Source organism: Rutidosis leptorrhynchoides, chromosome 2 (genome assembly GCF_046630445.1).
Source record: "Rutidosis leptorrhynchoides isolate AG116_Rl617_1_P2 chromosome 2, CSIRO_AGI_Rlap_v1, whole genome shotgun sequence".
Taxonomy (NCBI): Eukaryota; Viridiplantae; Streptophyta; class Magnoliopsida; order Asterales; family Asteraceae; genus Rutidosis; species Rutidosis leptorrhynchoides.
This window is the reverse complement of record NC_092334.1, coordinates 236,425,001-236,437,057: the sequence shown is the minus strand read 5'-3', so window position 1 is coordinate 236,437,057 and position 12,057 is coordinate 236,425,001.

Here is a 12,057-nt window from a genome sequence, read left to right as displayed (position 1 = left end):
AAGTATATATATCAAAGAATGTTACGTATAGTTATCTTTTTGAAAACTTAAGTTAGTAGTTTCAAAATATACTTATAACTCATTGTCATTAGTACACAATAAGATGTTAAACCATCCTTAGATCATGTTAAATATATATAAATACATATATATACACAAACGTATAATTATCGTATGTTATATAGTTCGTGATATCATCGGTCATATTGGACGGTCAAACGTTGTGTAAAACTCTTTTCAAAAACACAAGTCTCAACAATTTGGATTGCTTATCATGTTGGTATGGTTTAATTTATGTAAATATTAATCTCATAAGTATAATTTGGTCGGAAAATTCCGGGTCATTACATGACATCAAATCTTGTCCACATATTAGCATGCAACAACGGAATCTCTTAATAATCACCTGAGAATAAACATGCTTTAAACGTCAACAAAAATGTTGGTGAGTTATAGGTTTAACCTATATATTTATCAAATTGTAATAATAGACCACAAGATTTCATATTTCAATATACATCCCATACATAGAGACAAAAATCATTCATATGGTGAACACCTGGTAACCGACATTAACAAGATGCATATAAGAATATCCCCTATCATTCTGGGAAATCCATCGGACATGATAAAACAACATCGAAGTACTAAAGCATCTGCAACCATGGATGGGGTTCGTTAGGCCCAATAGATCTATCTTTAGGAATCGCGTCAATTAGTAGATCGGTTTACTAATTCTTAGGTTACCAAGCAAAAAGGGGCATATTCGGCTTCGATCATTCACCCATATAATGTAGTTTCATTTACTTGTGTCTATTTCGTAAAACATTTATAAAACTGCATGTATTCTCATCCCAAAATATTAGATTTTAAAAGTGGGACTATAACTCACTTTCACAGATTTTTACTTCGTCGGGAAGTAAGACTTGGCCACTGGTCGATTCAAGAACCTATAACAAATATGTACATATATATCAAAGTATGTTCAAAATATATTTACAACATTTTTAATACGTTTATTTTTTAAGTTTATTAAGTCAGCTGTCCTCATTAGTAACCTACAACTAGTTGTCCACAATTAGATGTACATAAATAAATTGATATATATTATCTTGAATCAATCCATGACCCAGTGTATACACATCTCAGGCTAGATCACAACTCAAAGTATATATATTTTTGGAATCAACCTCAACCCTGTATAGATAACTCAAACATTACTGCATATAGAGTGTCTATGGTTGTTCCAAATAATATATATACATGGGTCGATATGATATGTCAAAACATTTGCATACGTGTCTATGGTATCCCGAGATAACATAATATATTAGAATACATGTATAACACAATATAAGTTAGCTAGGATATGATTTGTATAGAATTGTTACAATATTTCCCGTAGCTAAAACAATCAACAAAAATATCCAATCTTGTTTTACCCATAACTTCTTCGTTTTAAACCCGTTTTGAGTTAGTCAAATAGCTATGGTTTCATATTTAACTCTATTTTATGAATCTAAATAGAAAAATTATAGGTTTATAGTCAGAAATATAAGTTACAAGTCGTTTTTGTAAGAGGTAGTCATTTCAGTCGAAAGAACGACGTCTTGATGACCATTTTGAAAAAACATACTTCCACTTTGAGTTTAACCATGATTTTTGGATATAGTTTCTTGTTCATAAGAAAAATCATTTTCCCAGAAGAACAACTTTTAAATCAAAGTTTATCATAGTTTTTAATTATCAAACCCAAAACAGCCCGCGGTGTTACTACGACGGCGTATATCCGGTTTTACAGTGTTTTTTCGTGTTTTCAGGTTTTAAATCGTTAAGTTAGCATATCATATAGATATAGAACATGTGTTTATTTGATTTTAAAAGTCAAGTTAGAAGAATTAACTTTTGTTTGCGAATAAGTTTAGAATTAACTAAACTATGTTCTAGTGATTACAAGTTTAAACCTTCGAATAAGGTAGTTTTATATATATGAATTGAATGATGTTATGAACATCATTACTGCCTCAAGGTTAGTAGGTAAATCTATTGGAAATGATGAAAAAATAACTTGAGCTTCAAAGGATCTTTGGATGGCTTGAAAGTTCTTGAAGCAGAATCATGACACGAAAACAAGTTCAAGTAAGATTTTCACTCGAAATAAGATTATTATAGTTATAGAAATTGAATCAAAGTTTAAATATGAGTATTAACTTGTATTAGAAAGATATCTTACTGTAAATAAGAAAGATTTCTTGAGGTTGGATGATCACTTTACAAGATTGGAAGTAAGCTAGCAAACTTGGAAGTATTCTTGATTTTATGAAACTAGAACTTATAGAATTTATGAAGAACACTTAGAACTTGAAGATAGAACTTGAGAGAGATCAATTAGATGAATAAAATTGAAGAATGAAAGTGTTTGTAGGTGTTTTTGGTCTTTGGTATATGGATTAGATATAAAAGATGTGTAATTTTGTTTACATATAAATAAGTCATGAATGATTACTGATATTTTTGTAATTTTATGAGATATTTCATGCTAGTTGCCAAATGATGGTTCCCACATGTGTTAGGTGACTCACATGGGCTGCTAAGATCTAATCATTGGAGTGTATATACCAATAGTACATACATCTAAAAGCTATGTATTGTACGAGTATGAATACGGGTGCATACGAGTAGAATTGTTGATGAAACTGAACGAGGATGTAATTGTAAGAATTTTTGTTAAGTAGAAGTATTTTGATAAGTGTCTTGAAGTCTTTCAAAAGTTTATGAATATATATTAAAACACTACATGTATATACATTTTAACTGAGTTGTTAAATCATCGTTAGTCGTTACATGTAAATGTTGTTTTGAAACCTTTAGGTTAACGATTTTGTTAAATGTTGTTAACCCATTGTTTATTATATCTAAATAGATGTTAAATTGTTACATTATCATGATATTATGATATATTAATATATCTTAGTATGATAAATATATAGTTAAATGTTGTTACAACGATAATCGTTACATATATGTCTCGTTTCGAAATCATTAAGTTAGTAGTCTTGTTTTTACATATGTAGTTCATTGTTAATACACTTAATGACATGTGTACTTATCATTTATCATGATTAAACATAGTGTATCAATATCTTAATATGATTCATATGTATTTAGTAAGACGTTGTTATAACGATAATCGTTATATATATCGTTTCGAGTTTCTTAATTCAATAAACTCAATTTTATGTATATAACTCATTGTTAAAATAATCATATATATGTCATCATATAGTTTTTACAAGTTTTAACGTTCGTGAATCACCGGTCAACTTGGGTGGTCAATTGTCTACATGAAACTCATTTCAAATAATCAAGTCTTAACAAGTTTGATTGCTTAACATGTTGGAAATATTTAATCATGCAAATATAGTTTTCAATTAATATATAATCATGGAAAAGTTTGGGTCACTACACATACCCATCACCTCCATAGATATAACCCATAATTTCCTTAGCCCTATCCTACTCGAAAAACTTATTTTGAAAACACGCGAGCAGAACTTCGTCGTAGTATTTTATGTAAATATTAATACTAATAACACTCAACTAATACTACTAATAATAAAACTAAGATTAATAATATTAATCTTTATTAATAATAATAATATAAATAATGAAAATAAGAACAGAGGGAGTAATATATGTAATCGTGTATGTGTGTGTTTTCATCCGAAATAAAGATGCATTTTGTAACAATGTGACCACTCCATCCATCCCATGCGATCGCATGGGATGTGTATGGTTGAAGCATGCGATTGCATGATCATGTAACACAGTTGGTATCCATCTTTGATCCTTGCCGACACTCGTAATATTATTATTATATATTATATATTATATATTATATTTAATTTATATAATTAGTTATATATTATATTATATTTACGTTCATGGTAAAAATGTAATTTTTACATAAATGACATGGACGTTGTCACTCGACTCATGTGTCTTTTCCGGTTTCTTGAACACATTTTCGTACGTTTAGAAAACTAGTCTTTTACGTTACGCGACGTGTACCCTTAGTAATAATTTGATTTTCTCATCAATAAATTACCTTATAAAAAATGTAACTTATATAATTGAGTGTTGTGGTCATTTGCTTCTATAAATCAGTGGTTTGTTGTTCGTCAAAATATATTATTTTAAATCAGGACGTTTTATGACTAAGTTAAAATATATATATTTTTATATTTTCATTTCGAAATATAAATCTGGGACAATATATGATATATAGTTTTTCAAAATTAATAATATTCAAATTTATATATCTTGAAATCGTTTAAGTAATAAGAAATATTATTTCGTAACATTTGTATTTTTAAAGTTTAAAATTGATATACTTTATTTATATAAAAAAATGTTTACAAACACATTTTAATATTCCAATTACTTTATATTCCAAATCATTTTATCACAAAGGTTATAATAGTAGAAGTTGTTATGTCATAAGACGTTCTTAAAAAGTCTATTATATCGAAATGACGTTTTCGTTTATGAACGTAAAATCATATATGAATCATATCAGGTTTCAAGGTTTTAACTTCTAGTTTAATCACGACTCGTAGGACTAAGTCTAAAGGAAAAATCAAACGTAAGGAATCATCTTAATGTAAAATGTTGATCTATTTGACTTGTCAATATCTATTTTCTAATTTACCTATATTCCCAAATTTCACTTTCACAATACCTAATATGAAGGTTAATTAATTTATCTTATCAAAAGTCACGAGGCAATTATTGTAAGGCATGTATTGGAATTTAACAGAAATTTCCACCAATCTGACCTGCTCTCGCTACTTGACACTTTGTCCTTACTCGAAGATCACTTTTCCATTTATTCCGAATATCGGTAAAAAGGAAAAGTTTTCTAAATCAAAGTGGACCTCTTAACAGAGACTCGTAATCATAATTCAATGTATCTGATAAAACAATCATTTGATATCATCTTCCAATTCCATCGATAACTATTTGAATATATTTTGAAACAAATACGTTTATGTAAAGTATTATACGTCTAATACTTTGTTAATGTTTTCAAGTTATAATATATACACATATACATATATTTTCATATCCGTTTATCTAATGGTTCGTGAATCGTCGAAGTTTGGTCGAGGTTAAATGAATGTATGAACATAGTTTAAAATTCTTTGAGATTCAATCTTAACAACTTTTGCTTATCGTGTCAGAATAATATAAAGATAAAGTTTAAATTTGTTCAGAAATTTTCGAGTCGTCACAACACAAACCTAGTTTTATAGCGTAGGATTGCATGTTCATGCGCTAACATAAAATATGCATAGAAGGCTGTAACCTGTAGTTACAGGTAAAGCACAAACAAACAAAAGACAACACAGATGGTCTGCACGATCCTAATACGATACAGTCACCAGGCGGTGCAACAGTCTGCATGGACATTGTTGCAGACAATGGACAGGCTCATCAGAATATGCTTTTGCTTTTTGATAGCTTAACAGACAAAATAGTACGATATAGATCATGCATGTCATTTATGCCCTATTACATGGCACTAGGAGACGAAAAGTATTCACCTATAAATAGGGCATCGAATGCATATTAGAAAAAGAGGAGAACACACACATATATCTACTTTGGATCAACCCATTCGAGTATTAAACCCGCGCTAATGGAATTCCAAACAGCTCATAGCTGCGCTAACGGTTACAGGTAATGTTCCATGAGAATAAATCCTAATACCTTCCCTTGGGCCATCAATACCGGCTAACCCGACGATGGTGGGTCGACATTTAACCACCCATGTTGAGATCTTCATCTTACAATGAGGTTATACACGGTACACTAGATCGGAGAGTTAAAACTCGAAAGATCCCTAAACCCCTCACTTTTGTTGATAAGTGTAGACCGAACCCATTAGATCTAATATATGCTTGATCAAATCACGCCATCCATGAGACACCAAGTTAAAGGTTTAGTTGATCTTTTCTCTTAGTGTGCATTAGGCTCATTTTTCTTTTTTGTGATGTTGTAATTACCAGTAGCTGCTACATCTTGTCAAAAGCAAAGAATGACAGGTCAACCAAAAACATCCAAAGCACCATAAGGGCAGCCGAAGGCGCCAAGTGTTTCAAAGTCGTCAAACACCAGGCTGTCCAGCAGTTCTGGTGAGCTACCTCTCGGAACAGTTCATCTGTTCTCACTTGACACTCCGGCGCAAGACTTTGAAACACCAGAAATGATGTGTCTGGTATCTTGGGTTGCAAGTACTACTTTCGTGGGAACAATTCCCATATACATTCCTATGGCGCCAGCCAATACCGATACGCATGACGTCCCAATGACTCAGCCCACTACCAATCAGCACACGCCGATCACACTGACAATGCAATCAAAGCCTTGAAAAGTATGTGTGCCAACACGTGAGAGTTTAATATTCAAGGCGCGCAACTAAACCTAACGATGTATCAACAAGCACCGCTAACGGCGTCGCGGACAACCCCAACGGTGTACACTTCGAAGCAAGTACAAAACTTAGTAGGATCCGACAGCACTTCAAATGCCAAGACATGGCAGGAGCGCGCCTAAAACCAGGCCAACCTGGTATATTTACTAATGAATGCCGCACCTGATGATATGGTCTATGAGTTTGAACAACCTGGGAGGTCTGAGCACATGATACAAAATTTGTACCGTGAGATGAAAGGCGTTAGAGTTCAACCCTCGTTGAAAACTGCTCCTAGCACAGAAAAGTTTGTGCCTCACATAATGAATAACATCTCTTTATCGATATCATTTATCCCGTTGACACTAGGGTAATATGATCGTTTCCCCGATTCGGATGACTATCTACAAAAGTATGAAGGTATAGCGTGCAACCAACGCTGGTCTAATGAAACAAAGTGTGCAGAGTTCCCTCCACTCTTAGAAGGAGTGATACGTCAATGACTTAACATCTCCCACCGCAACTCATCAGTTGTTACACTGACATGAGAGGGCGTTTTCTGCTCAATTTTCATAACATTCTCGCATTAAAATGAACGTATGCTGAGTGCCACGATATCAAACAGGAGCGTGGAGAGTCCCTTAGAAAATTCATTGATGATATCAAACGAACGCATGTTCTATTTTCTTTAAATAGAACCTAACTACTTTATCATCTTACCAATCACCAAATAATTCATCTCAACATATCATTTCTCTCGGATCAGGATGATTTGAAGTACCTTTGTTACGCTAAGAATGGTTAGACCTCTTTCGTAAATAGTAGGAACCTCTTTCATAGACAATGCCACCTATTCCGATAGCTGGGACCGTGCATGGAGCACACAGAGTCGTATAAACCGGCATGTAGCTGTATCAGTGGACGTCGAGGCTCATGAGAATTGTTGTCTAGTCAGAATCACCAAACCTATATAATTCCCAGTAACATGTCAATCATTTGACAGGGATATTAGGGTAAAGCATAACGAGTCTTAAACCATCACATATCCACGAGTCAAGCATTTCACAATATTAAGTAACTAATGAAATCATAACATGCACTTGTCTTAGCCTTATTTGAATTTATAATCTTTTTATTGCTTTATTTATTTATTTTCTGTCTTATTAGATTTAGAAAACTCAAAACCCAAACTACTCCTTATTTACTCCCTACTAGGTTAAAATTAGTTTGCTAGTATAAGTACTTCATAATGCGTACTGTTGTCTTCTAAAGACCGACCCTAGTTCATACTTCTCCTACTAACTCTTAGGAATGAGTAGTAGATTTAGGCCCCACTATTACAAATTTAAATCATTAGTCTCCTCTTAGGACTCGCTCTGTCAACGTCGTTCCACGACAAACGTAACTGACTTTTTTTGGCGATATAAGTGGGTAAAGGCGTTGGTTTGAGAGTGGGTAAAGGAGTTGATTTGAGATGTGATGACCCGAAAATTTTCGACCAAATTTAAACTTAATCTTCATATGATTTCGACAAAATAAGCAAAGTCTGTAATGTTGAGTCTCAAAAACTTAGAAACTATATTCATGTAATCAATTACCCTTTGACCGTGCTCGATGATTCACGAACATTTATGTGTATATAGATATGTATATATGATATATAGTTATGATTAAGTGAAAACATTAACAAAGTATTAGATATATAATACTTTACATGAACGTACTTGTTTCAATATGTTTATCGATGAAATTAGAAGATAATATCAAATGATTGATTTATCAGATACATTGTGATATGATTACGGGTCTCTGTAGTAAGGCCCACCATGATTTAAGAAATCTGTTCTTTTTAACGATATTCAGAATTATTGGTAAAGTGATTTACAAGTAAGAACAAAAGTGTCAATTAACGGGAACTAGACAAGGGTTAGTGTAGTTCCTGTTCAATGTCATATTTATATGCGTCAACTATTTAATTTTAATATTATTTAAGATGAAGGTAAAATTATGGGATATAGATAACTTAGAAAATAAATATCGATGTTTTACCTTAAAATGATTTTGTACGTTCATTTAACCTTTGGACTTTTTCTCACGCTTCATCAATATTTAGAAATTTAAAAACTTGAAACCTATTATATATAAATTTTACTTTTCAAATACGATATAACGATTTCCATTATTTTAACCTTTTAACAAAATGTTTCTTAAATATATATTAGTTTTGGAAAACAAAAGCTATCATATTTATTTGGTTTAGTACTAAAACGTTTTCAATCTAGAGAAAACTTTATTATCAAAATGTTTTATATGATACTTTGTTAATGAATTTTGAAGAACTTAACTAGAGCTTTATATTATAAATTTCAAATATATATTGTGTTTCAAAAACGTAAGCATAATATGACATAATATTTTCTATCATTTAAACGATTATAAATGAGTCTTGAAATATAATTTCTTTTGAAAAACTAAATATTATATTATTAAATAAATATTTCAAACTTATATTTTGAGATAAATATATATATATATATATATATAACGAGATATAATAATAATGTAGTCATAAAATGTTTTAATTTAAAAATAATTTAGTATTTATATATAACGAGACGTCGATTCATAGAAGCAAACGACCATAATACTCAAAGGTGTAGGTTACATTTCTTATAATATAAATTATTGGGATATAAGTCTAATTATTATTAAGGGTACGTGCCGCGAAATGTAAAGTACTAGTTTCTCAGCGTACGAAAATGCGTTCAGGAAACCGGAACCGGGACATAAGTCAAGTGACAACGTACGAGTCATCGGAACAAAAATTACAAATTAACTATGTATGTAAATATTATATAATATATAAATAATTATATAAATTAAATATATTATATATTAAATATTAATAAAAGTGTCGGCAGCCAAAAAATAATGCGAAGTGAGCTGTAATGGGAGCCCATGCAATCGTATGGCTTCTCCCTTTTCCACCCATGCGATTGCATGAGGATGGGTTCAAGGAAACATCTATAAAGTTCGATCAGTCTGGTACCGAATTCATTCATCTCTAAATTTTTCAATCTCTCTCTCTCTCTCTCTATATATATATATATATATATATATATATATATATATATATATATATATATATATATATATATATATATATATATATATATATATATATATATATATATATATATATATATATTATTAAGATTAATATTATTATTATTATTATTAATCGTATTATTATTATTATTAGTATTATTATGTATTTACATAAAATACTACGACGAGGTTATGGGCAAGTTATTTCAAATGTGTTTTTTGAGCGGGTTAAAGTTAAGGAAATTATGGGTTATAGCTATGGAGGTTATGGGTAATGTTTAGGGGTATGCTCGTGAGATCAATCTAGTGTTTATCATTTCCGTTGCGTCTACATACTTTCCTGCAATATTGAATCACAATATTGATACGTGAGCACTCATATCTTATCTTTTATATATTAATAGTGTACCCCTGACTAGTGCTCGAGTATATGTGTTTATGCATGCTTGTATGATTATTTTCGTCATTAAATAGTTTATGATAAATCACGAATATAATACATATGCTACTGAGATAAGGTATATGATATGCATGCCGTTGGAAAGCTTTCGAAAAATTATTAACTTTTCATTTAGAAGTCGTGTGATTTTGATGAACAGATTTAAAGATATAGTCAATTGAATTATCTATAATTTTAAGTATTATTGTTAAAATGATTATTATTATTATTATTATCGTTATTGTTATCGTTATCGTTATCGTTATCGTTATCGTTATCGTTATCGTTATCGTTATCGTTATAGTTATCGTCGTTATTATCGTCATTATTATTATTATCTAATAATCAATATTATTATTATTATTATTATTATTATTATTATTATTATTATTATTATTATTATTATTATTATTATTATTATTATTAAAATAATTAATATTTTTATCAAAACTATCATTTTATTATTTTTATCGTTATTATTATTAAAAGAATCATTAATATTAAAACTATCATTTTTATTAAAATTATGATTCTAATAGAAATTTCATTATTATTATTTTAGTATGATTATTATTAAAAAATTATCATTTTGAATAGAATTATTATGTTTATATAAAATATTATTATTACTACAGTTAATATTAAAAAGTATCGTTATTATTAAAATTATCAAGGTTGTTAGAAAATATCATTATAAATCATAAAACTTATATTTTCATTTAAATTATCATTTTTATTATTATTAGTACTATTAATAACAAAAATATTATTAACATTGTTATTATCATTAACATGATTATAATATTTTTATCATTATTAGTAATATTATTATTATGACATTAATATTATTATCAAAGATTATTATTAAAGTTATTATTATCATTAGTAAATATAAATATTGTTATTATTATAATTAATATTATTATTATCACAAAATAATACAACTTTTACTCATTATTATTATTAATATTATTTTATCAAATAAATATGTGATATAAAGATATTTTTATCACACGTAATATAATTATATTTATAACACATACCACTAAATTTTTATGATATTAAGTGAGCTTTATAAATTTTATTACTTAAAATATATAGAAGTATATTTTTATCATTTTTAATATAAAATTTTTATTAATAAATGACTTGTATTATTTACTCTAATAAAATCTGATAAATATATTTATAGAAAATGACTATATAATAAACATGTATAAATGTTGAAAGTCATTTTGGGTCAAACTGATTTCTGTTAACTATTGCATATCAGTCTCGAGCATTAGGATTGTGGTACATTATGACTCGACCTTAATTATTAGACAGATATTGACCATTATATATATATATATATATATATATATATATATATATATATATATATATATATATATATATATATATATATATATACTTAATATAGGTTCGTGAATCTAAGGCCAACCTTGCATTGTTCAATATCGTCATATGTATTTTTACTAGAAAATACAATATTGTGAGTTTCATTTGCTCCCTTTTTAAATGCTTTTGCAATATATATTTTTGGGACTGAGAATACATGCGCTTTTATAAATGTTTTACGAAATAGACACAAGTAATTGAAATTACATTCTATGGTTGGATTATCGAAATCGAATATCGCCCTTCAAGTCTGGTAACCTAAGAATTAGAGAAATGGCCCCTAATTGACACGAATCATAAAGATAGATCTATGGGCCTAACAAACCCCATTCTGGAATTTGGAACGCTTTAGTACTTCGATTTAAATAGTGATTGCGGTTGCCAATATTTATGGCATGCTTGCGAGTATGCGGGGGATATTCTATATGCATTATGTTAATGTCGGTTACCAGGTGCTCATCATACGAATGATTTTTATTACACTTGCGAGTGTAATGTTATTTATGAAAAATGAGAATCTTGTGGTCTATTAAAATTATGGAAATGATTGGTTATGAACTCACCAACCTTTTGGTTGACACTTGAAAGCATGTTTATTCTCAGGATTGAAAGAAATATTTCGCTGTGCATTTGC